Source organism: Trichosurus vulpecula, chromosome 2 (assembly GCF_011100635.1).
Source record: "Trichosurus vulpecula isolate mTriVul1 chromosome 2, mTriVul1.pri, whole genome shotgun sequence".
Lineage (NCBI taxonomy): Eukaryota > Metazoa > Chordata > Mammalia > Diprotodontia > Phalangeridae > Trichosurus > Trichosurus vulpecula.
The window spans coordinates 350,048,143-350,062,074 of NC_050574.1; positions in this window are offsets into that span (position 1 = coordinate 350,048,143).

Genomic DNA, 13,932 nt, shown 5'->3' on the forward strand with positions numbered 1-13,932 from the left:
TCCCCACATCTATGAAATCACAAGCCCAGTCCTTGTATCATAGTGAAATGCCATTATTAATATTATTTATAGTTAGATTAAATCAATAAGAGATTACTGGGAGCCTGCAGTATATACATTATTACTAGGCACTCTCTTAACTGTAGAAAAAAATAGTTTGTGCTTCTAGTGAATATAGAATTTACTTGAGAAACAAAACATAAACCCATGAGGTAATGTGAAAGCAATTATAAATCAACATCTGAAACATGCGTGGACCATTGCTGGTCATAATAGGACGAGTCAGTCATCTCTTAAGTTACTTCTGTTTTCTGGGAAAGAAGAGTGATCTTTGGAAGGAGAATGATGGAACAGACAAACAAAGATTAACAGGGAATTAAAACTGAAAATGAGCAAGGAAATAAGAAGAGAATACACTGGTGTCCCAAGTGAGCTCATCAGCTAGCCAACTATTGGCCATAATACTGGAAGAACTGGAAAAAGTGATCAGTATATCACTGCTGATCTTGGAAAATCATAGAGAATAAGAGAAGTTCTATGGGGCTGCAGGACTAGAGAAGGAGTAGCAAATCTCCTAGCATTCAGAAAAGGGAAGAGTATGACAATTATAAAACCTCTCATGAAAGGAGTAATCTGGGAACATTTTGAAAAGAAGTAGTGATTACAAAGAGTCAGCAAGGCTTCCTTATAATAATAACTGTAACTTACATAACACTTCAAAAATTACAAAATGTTACATGTTATTCATCAAAAAAACCAGTTTGTTCCCCATATTAATCTCATTTCCTTTGTGACAGGGTTATTAAACTGGTATATCAAAGAAATGCTGCAGGCATGGTATACTTACATATTAGCTAAGATTTGATAATGTTTCTCATAAAATTCTGATGGACAAGATGAAGAGATAGAGGCTAGGTGATTGGAGACCATAAGAACTGACTGAATGCCCAAACTCATGAGTAACTACTATTAGTGAGTCAATGTCAGCTAGGGAGGTAGTCTTAGGTACTCTCCAGTGCTTTAATATTTATATTGTTTCCAATGATGAAATGCAAAATTTAAAAAAAATAAATGAGTTATTGTAAACTTAATATTCCATATCAATGCAAGTAATTAAACATGCTTTGTGATTAGTTACAGTTAAATAATTTCACATATATGTTAAATTGGAATCTCTATATTCAAAGTCCTGGTATCTTTCAGAGTTGTTTCCACTTACATTGCTCTCTTATAGTATAAATTGTTATTCTGGTCCTGTTCAACCGAATTTATATTACTTCAAACAAGTTTTTTTCATATTTTTTTTTTTACAAATTTGTCATTTTCCTCAAAATCTTTATTTATGAAAAAAATCCATTGTATTTATATGCCACAATCTGTCCAATTCAATGGACACATTTCATTTCCAGTTCTTTGCTATAACAAAAAGTGATGCTATAAATATTCTTGCATATATAAATCCTTCCTTTCTGTTCCTGACATCCTTCTGATACATTCCTAACAGTAATATTTCTGAGTCAAAGGGTGCATACAGCTTATAGAGCTTCTAAGTATAATTCCAAATTATCAAAATGGTTGAATTAATTTACCATTCCAGTGATAATGCATTTGTGTGCCTGTCCTTCTACAACCCTTCCAACAACTTCTATTTTATTCTTTTGTCATGCTTTTTGAGGTATCTATGTGGATGAACACTAGATCTGGAGTCAGGAAGATCTGAGTTCAATGTGGCCTTAGGCAATGTCTGTATGACTCTGGGCAAATCGCTTAACCTTTATCTCACCTGTAAAAAAAGGGGATAATAATAGCATCTGGGTTGTTGCGAGAAATAAATGAGCTAATATTTGTATAGAGCTTTGCAGATTCTAAAGGGTCATAGCTGTGAGGTTAACATATCAGTCATTTTGATTAGTATGTCTCTTATTATTAGTCACTTGGAGCATTTTTCATGTTTGTTGATGGCTTGCATTTCTTCATTTTAAAACTGTCTATATCCTTTGCTTATCTATTAAGTATAACTTATCTATTGGAGGAATGATTTATTATTATATATTTGTATTAACTCTTTGCATATATTTTATATAGGGGCCTTTTGGGGAGACACTTTGGGGAGTTTTCTTTCCCCAAAACAATTATTTCCCTTTTGGTTCTAACTGCATTTATTTTGCTTGTTCAGATACTTTTCAATTTTATCATATTGCTATACATAGCATTTCTAGCAGTGTATTAAATAATACCTGTGACAGTGGGTACTCTTGCTTTAAAACTGCTTAAAGGCCTCTTGCTTTAAACCTTTTTAAGGTCTAAACATAAAGCTAGTTCTCAATTTTGGGCAAATTTCTTACCATTTTGAAGAATAGTCAATTTGTTTCTCTGATATCTAGTGTTTTTTTTAAATACACAAATGCTATGTTTTATGAAAAGCTTTCTCATCATTTGGTGATATAATCATGTGATTTTATTGTTGTTATGTGTATGTTACTGTATTGTTATATATTATATTGTTAAGTTATTATATGTTGTTATTAATAGTTTTTCTAATGCTGAGCCATCCTTAAATTCCTGCTATAAATCTAACCTTATTATAACATACAATCTTTTGAAAATGTTGCTACTTTTTCTTCGGTAATATTTTATTCAATACATTCAAATCAACAGTCATTCAAGATATTGTGCTATGGTTTTCTTTCTCTTCTTTCTCCTGGGTCTTGGTAGCAGGACCATATGTGTTTGATAGAATGCTTTCTCTCCCTCCCTCTCTCTCTCTCTCTCTCTCTCTCTCTCTCTCTCTCTCTCTCTCTCCCTCTCTCCCTCTCTCCCTGTCAGATATTTCTGATGAATTTAACTTTAAATGTTCATTAGAATTTTTATGTCAACTCATCTAGTCCAGGAGATTTTTGCTTTTGTTTGGTTGTTTATTTGTTGATAGAGTTGGAATAGAGCTCTCTTTTATAGTTATTTAATTTCTTGTTATGAAATAGTGTTGCTTAATTTCTCTATTTCTTGTTCTGTTAATATGGACATATTATGTTTTTGCAAATATCCCTATATTTCTTTAATGTTATGTAACAACAATGTTACTAGCAGCTGCTGTGAAGGTGTAAGACAAATAATACCAGCACATAGAAGAGCTGCTAGTACAGTTTCTTTGATCTACTTTTCTAAGGAAAGCAACTTTAAGGGGTTAACAATCTTACTTTAATTAAATATGCATATATCATTCACTTAGTTCAGGGGGAAAAGCTAGCACCCTGAACTTCAGAGCAAATACAAACAGAAATCACAAACAGAAATTACATAAACACAACAAAATAACACAAATCAACAAACAGATTTCTAGCCATCTGACCAAGACATTACATACATAGTTACCAGAGAGAGAAGCACCAACATCTGCACTTTGCAAAGCCAGGGAGCTCCTTAATGGCTACCCAGAGACTCATCTGGTCAAATTGCAGAACACTCTTCCAATGAGTGAGCCCCCAGACAAAATGCTAACCTCAGAGTATGTAAACAGTTCTTCAGGCTCAGAGGACTTCACACCTCTTGTGGGCTTCACACTTCTCATGACTTAGTTAGCAAAAGAGTATGAGCTTTCCTACAAACAAAGACAAGACTCACTAAAAGGTACTTGATTGCCTTACTGTTGAGAATCACTACAAAACAAAAGACAACAAAAAGTCCTGCTTTGCTTGCCCTTATGTGTTACCAGGTTTTTGTTTTTTTTTTTTTAACAAAATTTATCTTTTATTTATCTTCATTTGTTATTATTTTTCTTTTATTACTACAGTTTGGGTTTTATATTTTTCAAATGCAATTTAACAATGACTTCTTTCTTTAATGATAATTAGCATGCATATCATAGTGGATAACAGCGCGCTTCAGAACCAGAACCAAGTTAGGTTCATGCTTGCCTCTATTAGTTGTATAACCATAAGCAATTTATATTACCAATTAGTGCTCTAGGCAACTCTCTAAGACTATGAATTGATGAATATGTTATTGCCTACCTTGTATCAATAGAAGCAGTTGGCCAACCCTAAATCAATTAAATCAGAAATTAGGTCCTTATTTTCATTTATGTTACTAATTTTTTCAAAGAGCCAACTCTTATTTTTATTTATTAATTCAATTAATTTTATTTGTATTCATTTTTATTTCTTCTATTTTTCAAAAAGTTCTATTTTTCCTGTTTATTTAGGAATTTTTGATATATTGTTATTCCAGTTTTATTTCTTTTAACTGCATGTTCAACTCATTAATCTCTTGCTTTTACTTTTACTTGTTAAACATGTTTAGTGATATTAATTTTCTCCTGAGCAATGCTTTGGCTATGTCTTACAAGTTTTGGTATGCTTTGCCCTAACTAGCAATTTTTGATGCAAAGTTTTATAGTATGAAATATAATTTCTATGGTTCTTTGATGCATACATTTTTAGGATTATATTCTCTAGTGTCCATTTAAAGCCTAAGTCTTTTCTTCAAATCATCTTTATTAATTATCATTTGTATTACATTGTGGCCAATAGAAATTTGTTTAATATCTCTACTTTTCTGCCTTTGCTTATGAAAATTTTATTACCATAGTACATGGAAAATTTTTATAGAAGTATAAAAACACAATTAATTTTTGCTGTCATTCATTAATCACCTAAGATTCATTATACCTGCCCTTTCTAAAATTCTATTCAAATATTAACTTATTTCTTGTTTCTCTTTTTATTAGATATGTCTAAGTCTGAATCAGACACATTAAGATCCCCAGCAATTACTATCCTGTTATCTCTCCTTGAAGTTCAATTAGTTTTTCCTTTATATATTTAGGCAGTTGATTTGCTGCATTTAATTTTGTTCTTGTTCAAGTCATGTCTTAATCTTCATGACCCAGTGGATCATAACATACCAATACTATCCATGGAGTTTTCTTGGCAAAGATACTAGAGTGGTTTGCCATTTCCTTCTCCAGTGGATTAAGGCAAACAGGTAAAGTAATTTGTCCAGGGTCACATAGCTAGTAAGCATCTGAGGCCACATTGAACTCAGCTCTTCTTGACTCCAGGCCCAGCACTCTATCCACTGAGCCACTTAGCTGCCTCCACATTCAATGCTATATCAATAATATTTATCTAATGGGCCTTTTAAGATAATGTAGTTTCCGTTCTTATGTCACTCCCTTTTTTGGAACCATCAAAGTAAATTCTACATTACTTCTTCATCTTTATTCTATATGAATCTTTATATTGAAACTGTAGTTCCTGTAATTGTGCATTCTGTTTTGTAATCCAACCTTCTAGTCTTCTCCTTTTATAGGTGAGTTCATTCCATTCACATTTATCTTTGTGATTGTTGCCCCCTAACACCCACATCCTATTTTGTTATAGTTTCCCCCCTTTCTTTGTTCCTCATCCTGATCTGTTTTTAAGGAAAAAAGATGGTGAAGAAACTAATTGGAATTAATAATACTTATCTATAATTTGAATTAGCTGAACCTCATAGTTTTCCAATGAGTCTAAAAATTCTTAAATGGGCAGCTAAGTGGTGCAGTGGATAGAGCGCTGGGCTTAGAATCAGTAAGACTCATCTTCATAAATTGAAATCTGGCCTCAGACATTTAATAGCTGTATGATTCTGAGCAAGTCATTTAACCTTGTTAGCCTTAGTTTTCCCAGCTATCAAATGAATTGGAGAAGGAAATGACAAATCATTCCACTACCTCTATCAAGAACACCCTAAATGCGATCATGAAGTCAGACATGATTAAAATGATTTAACAACAACAAAATGATTCTTAAATTATCTTTATAATTCAATTCATATAATTGTCTTGTTTTCCAAGTTGATTGCTTTGGATACAGTTATTATTGCTATTTTATCATCATCATCATCATCATCATCATCATCATTATTATTGTTATCATTATTATGTTGACATGAATATATGGAAGGATATGGAATAGAGTCACACAGGATAGGTAGGAAAGGAGAGATCATGATCCCCATTGTCAGTAGGAACTATCAAATGGATGAGAACAAAGAATCATTTGAGCATGTGAATATAGTTATCTGCATAATTAGCTTATCTCACTTTTAGAATTGAACATCCATGAGGCAGGAACTGAGTCATATCTAAGCTTTCTCCCTTCCCCAGTGCCCTGAACAACCTATTAGTTGAATTGAACTATATACTAAGTCTAACTTTAGCTGATATAGGCACTCACTTAAAAGCAATAGTAAAAGGGAATCAGTGCCCATAGGAGCTGATTTCCACAGGAAGAAATTAAATTTGTACAACTGTTTCTCTCCTTATATTTTTAATAGGTTTCCTATCATGGGTCTTTTTTCATCATCTGCTTTTCTTTTCTCTCTCTCCTAGTATCCCAACTTGACATAGAAAATAGCCTCTGTTAGTTACCAGCCTTCCTTCTTGGTGGATGGCCTCCTGTTTTCATTAGCCATCAGTTCAGCTCCTGTGAAACTCCTTGTCCTTCACTGGCTTTGTGATCATCTGTTTGAAATCTTTGAATGAAAGGATGATAAAGCTACAAGGATCTCACACTCTACTTTCTGATTTTCTTACCCTACAGCATCATTTTTCCCCCACTTCATCCCTGACTTGATTTTTATTTTGACATTCACTATTCATTGTCTTACATTGCATCCTTGCTACCCCTCCCCCTACCCCTCCCACACACACGATGTAGACTTCTTACTTATAACTGTCTACAATTGTGCTTTGACGTACCACATTCTGATCCCTGCCTAAGTTCAGCCTGCTCCTAATTTTATCATCTACTCTGGTCTCACATCTTTCTCCATCTCTCCTGGTCCTATTTTTTGGCCTTGTAATTTATAAGCTACTGCTGCTTGTTTCTCTGACCTCGAAACATAGTAGACTGAGAAAAACTTCTACTCAGTCAGTTAGTAGGTCAGCAAGCATTTATTAAGCACTTACTATGTTCCAGGCTTAGTGCTGAAAATACAAAGAAAAAGCAAAACCATGTTTTTTTCTCTCAAGGAGGTCACATTCTAATGAGGGAGATAGCATGCAAACAGCTACGTAGATATGAGATAAAATGAGAGTAGGTGGAAAGTTATCTGAGAAGGGAAGGTACTAGTAGGTGGGGAAACTGGAGAAGAGTCTACTGAATAAATGAGATGAGCTAAGTCTTAAAGCAATCCAAAGAAGTCAAGAATCATAGGCGACAGGGAGGATTACTCCAGGTGGAGGGATGATGGAGTGCTGCGTTAGGGGAAATGTAAGTAGGCCAGGGTAGTGGGGACGAGAAATGTGTAAGAAGACAGGAATGGTAGGAAGGAGCCAGGTTATAAAGAGATTCAAATATTAAACATAGTAGGGCAACTGGGTGGTGTGGTGGACAGAGTGCTGGTCGTGGAGTCAGGAAGATCTACATTCAAATTTGGCCTCAAACACTTAATAGCTGTTCAACCTAGGGTAAGTCATGTAACTTTAGCTCACTTCAATTTCCTCATCTGTAAAGATAGGGATTAATAATAGCAACTAACTTCCAGGGTTTTTGTGGGGATCAACAGAGTTAACATATGTAAAGTACTTAACACAGTACCTGCAACAGAATAAACACTACATAAAAGTTATTTTTATTGTCTTTATTTATGTTTAATATGGGATGCAACAGAGAGCCACTAGAACTTATTGAGTATAAAGAGAATAAATATCCCCCTTCTTGGCCTTGGAAGAAATCACGCTAAAAACTTTTTGATCTGTGTTGGATAGAGGAATATTGGTTCTTGGTCCTAGGCCTGGATAAAATGAAATCAGTAGATAGACCAGAGATTCTAACCCACATGTAGGGAGATGAGGAAAATAGAAGAGTAGAAGTGAGGATGATTCAGATCTAAAAGATATTGGATCCAAATCTGGCTCCAAAAGTCCTACCCAAATAATTGTTTTTAGACATGTTCTCAAAATATTTGTAGCTAGCTTAGTGACAGCAATGATAGAAATATCTCTAAGAATCCATGAAAGGATTCTGCTATCCTAGAACACTTCATTTATCCTTTTCTTTTCATTCCTAATGACCTTTTCATGAAACCTGAAGCTTTTGTATAATGGAGTGAATACCTGTGCAGGAATCAAAATAAATGAAGTAAAGTGAGGAACATCTGGATTATTCAGTTGTATTACAGTTTGAAAGGTGCAGTTAGATTATTAATATTTATAATTTGATAATATGCATTTGAATGATGGCTGGTATTATCAAATGTGGTTATATTTGACCACTGAATAAATATTTTGATCTGGGTTTTGAATGCCTGTGTATTTTTGTTTTAATGTCTTACTCTTTGAAATTGAAAAAAAAATAAAAACTAATTTATTATTTATAAAGTTTTCCCCGATGGAAGAGCAACTCTTCATTTACAGACTATGAATATATTTATGTAATGTTTGAATTTGTGATTATAGTAAAAATCTAGAGGTCAACCTTGCCTTGCACATAGTCATGTAACTCAGTGTGGAATTCAGTTCTTTAAGTGGAGTTAGGAGGGGAGTACTTATCAAGTACTTATCAAGTACCTACTATGTGCCAGGTTCTGTGCTAATCGCTTTTACAACTATCATCTCATTTGATCCTCCCAATAACTCTGGGAGGTGCTGTTATTATTTCTAGTTAATAGGTGAGGGAACTGAGACAAACAGAGGTTAAATGACTTGTTCAGGTTCACACAGCTACTAGTTATCTGAGGCTGAATTTGAACTCAGGCCTTCCTGACTCCAGGCCCAGGGCTACATCCATTGGGCCATCTATTACTTCTGCAAAGATTAAAAGAATAAAGATTAGACTTGGATTTAAGGACTCTTCCTGCTCTGCCCAGAACTGAAGAACCTTAGAGTTAGAAGGGTCCCTCAAACTCATCAGGTTCAATCTACCCATTTTATTGATAAGTAAACTAAAGGCCTGAGAGATGATCACTTGTTCAAGATTATTCAACTAATAACTGGCAAAGGTTTAAATTATCAGCTTCTTCTAAAACAAAGAGTAGGACATTTTATGTCTTTATACTCTGAAACAGTAAGGCAATAAATACAACATCAACGATAATCGTGAATATGCCTATGTAGTTCTGTATCGCAAGGTATGAGAGACTCTCCATAAAGAAGGTAAAAGAAGTGTAACATTTATTCAGACACCAGAAAATCATACCGTATAACCAAATGTTCAGCTCCCATAGCCAGTCAGCCTACTTTATCACAACAGCAAGGAACTTAAAACACCATATCACAGCCTGAAGCCTTGTCATCCCAAATCTTCTCCAACACCTTGCTGGTGTTGTGCCCTGTCCCCCAGTTTACCCTCCATCTTGCCCCAGCTTGCCCCACAGTTTGTGCTCCCATCTCCATGGAAATAAAGTCTAAAGCTAGGTATTAATCAATTGCTTTTCTCTGCTTCTGTAAGTTCCTGCTTTTGCAAGATCTGACCATGGCAGTTTGTGGTTTTTCCCTTTAAATACCCTGACCCTATCCCTGCTTGAGGCTGTTGGATTTGAGTCCTCACTCCAAACAGTTGTGCGCTTGAATAAATCCACATCAAAATTTATATCCAGGTCTCGCTCGCTTTTTTTGGCACAACACTGGGATCTTCCCCAAAACAAAATCACTGTACAGCTAAGTCAGCCTGTTCAGTTCCAACAATCACAAGGGCAGCCATTAGCAGCCATTAGATCTCTCTCTCTGTCTCTCTGTCTCTCTCTGTCTCTCTCTCTCTCTCTCTCTCTCTCTCTCTCTTTCTCTCTCTCTCTCAGATTTCCTGTGACATAACTTCCCTTTCCTGTCAGGAAGTTCCTCCCACTACATGTGTCTTAGGCTTCCTGTGACATAAACAGGTCACATGGCCTATTAATGAGTGGGAAAGATCTTCAAATCCAAATTGTGACTATATACCCCCACTGTCTGACACAGTGTCCTGTACATAGCAGGCATTTGTTTACTCGAGTGAACTAAAATTAGTGCCCAAAACATACAATAAACCTGAAATCAGAGTCTGAGATCAAAGGACTAGATCAGTGGGGGAAACCTGAGTCTTGGAGGTCTCCTGTGGCCCCCTAGGTCCTCAAGTCCTTCAAGTTTGGATTCTGTCAAAGGGCCACACTTGGGGACCTAGAAGGCCAGTCTTGAGACCTCAGGCTCCTCACTCCTGAACTAGACAAACCCTGAAGTCACTTCCTTGCTGTAAAGATCATCTGATCTTTTAGAATTGCGGGGCACTTTAGAAATCATTCAGTCCCAACCCACTCATTTTACAAATAAGGAAACTGTAGCCCAAAGTCATTAAATCACCTGTTTTAAGATCACAGGAGTAGCGAGTAGAAGAACAAGAATTTGAACCCTCTTCCTCTGAATCCAAATTCACTATTCTTCTAACTCATGGCCTGAAAGGCCCTTCCTGTTTTAAGTCTATGAACCCCAAAACCTATGATCTAAGACCAGAACAGTGCTTTGTTTTGCACATAGGATGTCTAGCAATGTTTGGAGAAATAGTATAAAGTGATGAAGTTTAGAGGGCTGCAAGAGTAGCCAGATGAAGTGTTTGGAGAGCATCAAAGATGGGGAGCGGCTCTGGGGACTTGACCAAAGACTGCCTTCTACCAAGTTTATTCATCTGGCCTTCTCCAGAAACCCTCTTCTGGAAGCCAAGGCTGTGGATCATGTTGGCTTCTTTCCAGGCAATCATTTCATTAACATTTTTGAATCTCTCCCTTATATTTGATTGCTGTCTACATGAAAATGTATTATAATACAATTCACAGTGAAATTGGAAATAACAGTTCCCTTAGTATAGGGATTGTAATGCCCATTTTTCATAGGTAAATAGGCTTTGCATACCTTTCCCCCCTTTGTACTTTGTATGAATTTTCTATTTGCTTATTTGTGTACGTGTTATTTCCTACCACTATCATCTAAGCCTCTTGAGGGCAGGAACTACATCGATTTTGTCCTTGTATCTCTACAGCATGCCCAGTACCTTACACACAAGAGGTACTAAATAAATGCTTGTTGGATTGAATTGATCACCCTATGCAAATCCAACCCATCCTTTAGAATTGGGTTCATTTACTTCCTCCCAAGAGAAGCCTTGATTCTCATCTGGTACTCAATCTTACGCTGTCTTATTTTGTATTAATATTTTTGGATATCCTTCCTCACTCAGCTTCAGCCACATAATTGGTATGGTCCCATGTTGCATCTTGCCATCTTACAGAACTATAGCACCTCCATGATTCTGAAATGAGAAATCCCACTATCCCCCAACTTTTAGAGATTCCACTCATGCTACACCTTATCTTTGCAGCATGGTATGGTGGAGAGTATGCAAGATTTGGAATCAGGAAGACATAAGTTCAAATATTGCTTTAGAAACTTTCTGTGTGACCTGGGAAAGTCATTTAACTTCGCTCAGTCTCAGTTTCCTCTTCTGTTTACTAAGGTTAATAGTGTAGGATTTTTGATAACTATGGATAAATTTCTCCTAGTTGCCACTATAACAAGCAATTATATCCAGCAATATAATCCATTTTCCAGTGCGGAGGCTTGATCAGAATCACAAACTATCCTTGCCACTTTTTACTTTCAAGAGATAGGGTAATTCTCCATACTTCAACTGCTTTGACCAAGTCTTCAGTCAATCAATAAACACTTATTAAGTGCCTACTATGTGCTAGGCTCTATGCTAAGATACAAAGAAGGAGATGGGCCTGACTCAAGCCTATCCCCTGATAATTTATGTTTAATGTTGTTAAACAATACACTAATAGCCATTTAACATTTAACAAAAAGGCATTTACATTGCCATAGAAGAAAGATATTCAACAAGGACGTGCATTAAGGATTCTCAGAGTCGATTCAACTGAGTGAAGAACCCTTCCCTGTAAGCTGGCCATCATGGTCTGCCAGCCAAAAACCTGAAAGACCCCTAAAGCTTCTCAAGACTGTTTTATATTCAAGCAACCAGGTCATTGATGTCAACAACCTAAGCTTTTAGTCCTATGAGTCAATTAAGTCTTGAGGCTGCTTACAAAACCTTTTTAAGGGAAAAACAAACAAACAAAATTAGCCCAATTTGCATGGGAGGTAGGGAGTAAGATATTGTTCCTATAAAAAGGGGTTGGACCACATGGCTTTTGAGATCCTCTCGAGCTCTCAGTCTGTGATTCCATAACTATGAACTTATTTAGTTTATTTATGCTGGAAATACCTAAAGGAGAACCAGATGAATAAGAGTCTGTGATTCCATAACTATGAACTTATTTAGTTTATTTATGCTGGAAATACCTAAAGGAGAACCAGATGAATAAGTAACTGTGATTGCTTCACTAAGATGAGAGAAGAGGCTGACCTGTGAATAAAACCTAGGCCTTGTGGTTGTCATTCACTTGTATTCACCATTAAAAAATACTCCAACTTCAAATGCATGTGTGACATTCTCTCATCCCATCGGGCTTGTCACAAACTGAAAAGCACATTCAGATGTAGTAACCAGAAGGAATTACTGCCTTGGTAAAAGAAATGCTGGACATAGGCTTGGGGAAAGCAGGAATGTCAGAATACATGGTGCTTTCTGGGGTCCTCAAGTTTATATCATAATTAGGACCCAGAATGCAAACTAAAATGGCTTAAAGGCATTTTCCCACAGAAAGCTGTCTAAATGAAGAATTTACTTGAACCCCAATGGCCTGCAAAGGCCTCCATTCCTAGCAATTTTTTTTCACGGGGTCCGCAGCCCTCATTTGAGATGATCACATGGCATTATCAGCCTAGGCTTCTGAGTTTTCAAGGTTTGATTCTTACTTGAAAAGAGCACTCTGAGCTTTGGTTTCCCTGACAAGGCGAACACTGCAGGGATGAAAAGGAAAGAAAGCTTTAACTGAACAGAAATGTATGTCTCAATACTGCCTTTCATTTTGTTTAAGAAATATAATAGTTTGATTTCTGTCATTTTCATTCTGTACTGACTTCAACGAGAGAGAAGAAGAGTCAGGAACAATTAGAGTAAAGATCATAAGTTGTTCTGGATTTAGGTTGTATAGCAAGATGGGGAGCAGGGAATTTCTCATTCAGAAATGTTACAAGGAAAAGATGGGCTATTTCTGGACAGACTAATGCATCATCTAACACAATGTACCTGGGGAAGAAAAAAGCATAGAAAATGAAAGGAAGCTAAAGAAAAGATATATAAGCTCCTAAGGGGTACCCTTTAGGTACTTCTATGTGTTGACATATACTTCAATTAATACTGAAAAAAATCATTTGCTTAGATTTTTCATTAAAACTGCTATATAAGGAGTAATTTTTAAACTTCTACCAGTAACATAAAGCAATGAGTCTTAAGGTATGCCTGATTTTACCATTAGAACTTTGAAAATTGGCTTCCAGCAGTACCCATAATCTGGGCCCATGTCTCCAAGATATCCTAGGGAAAGGGATTTTAAAATCCATTACAATACATTACAGTGTTTGAACCAATGTCCTGGTCACTAATCCCAATCATGGAGGGATCCCACTTTTTGGCTCCTGCATGAGGCACTTTCACTGCATGAGGACATGTGAATAGCTGTTGTCCAAGCCAGTCTGAGGAGTGTTGCTCTTTCTGGAGGATGAACTGTATTCCAGGCACTGCAATAGTAAAGACTTTTAGTAAACAGTAAACATCTTATTCCTTTTCCATTACTATGTTTTACTCCTTTCCCCTTCCTCTTTTCTTTTCCTTTTTCTTCCCTTTCCTTCTACTCCTTCCATTTCTTCTTCCCTATTTCTCTCTTTCCTTCCTTCTTTCTTTCCTTCCTTCTTTCCTTTTTTGCTTCCCTTCCTCCCTCCCTTCTTCCTTCCTTTCTTCTTTTCTTTCACTGTGTCAGTTGCCATGATAATTGTGAGGGGAAGATAATACATAGAGAACGTAT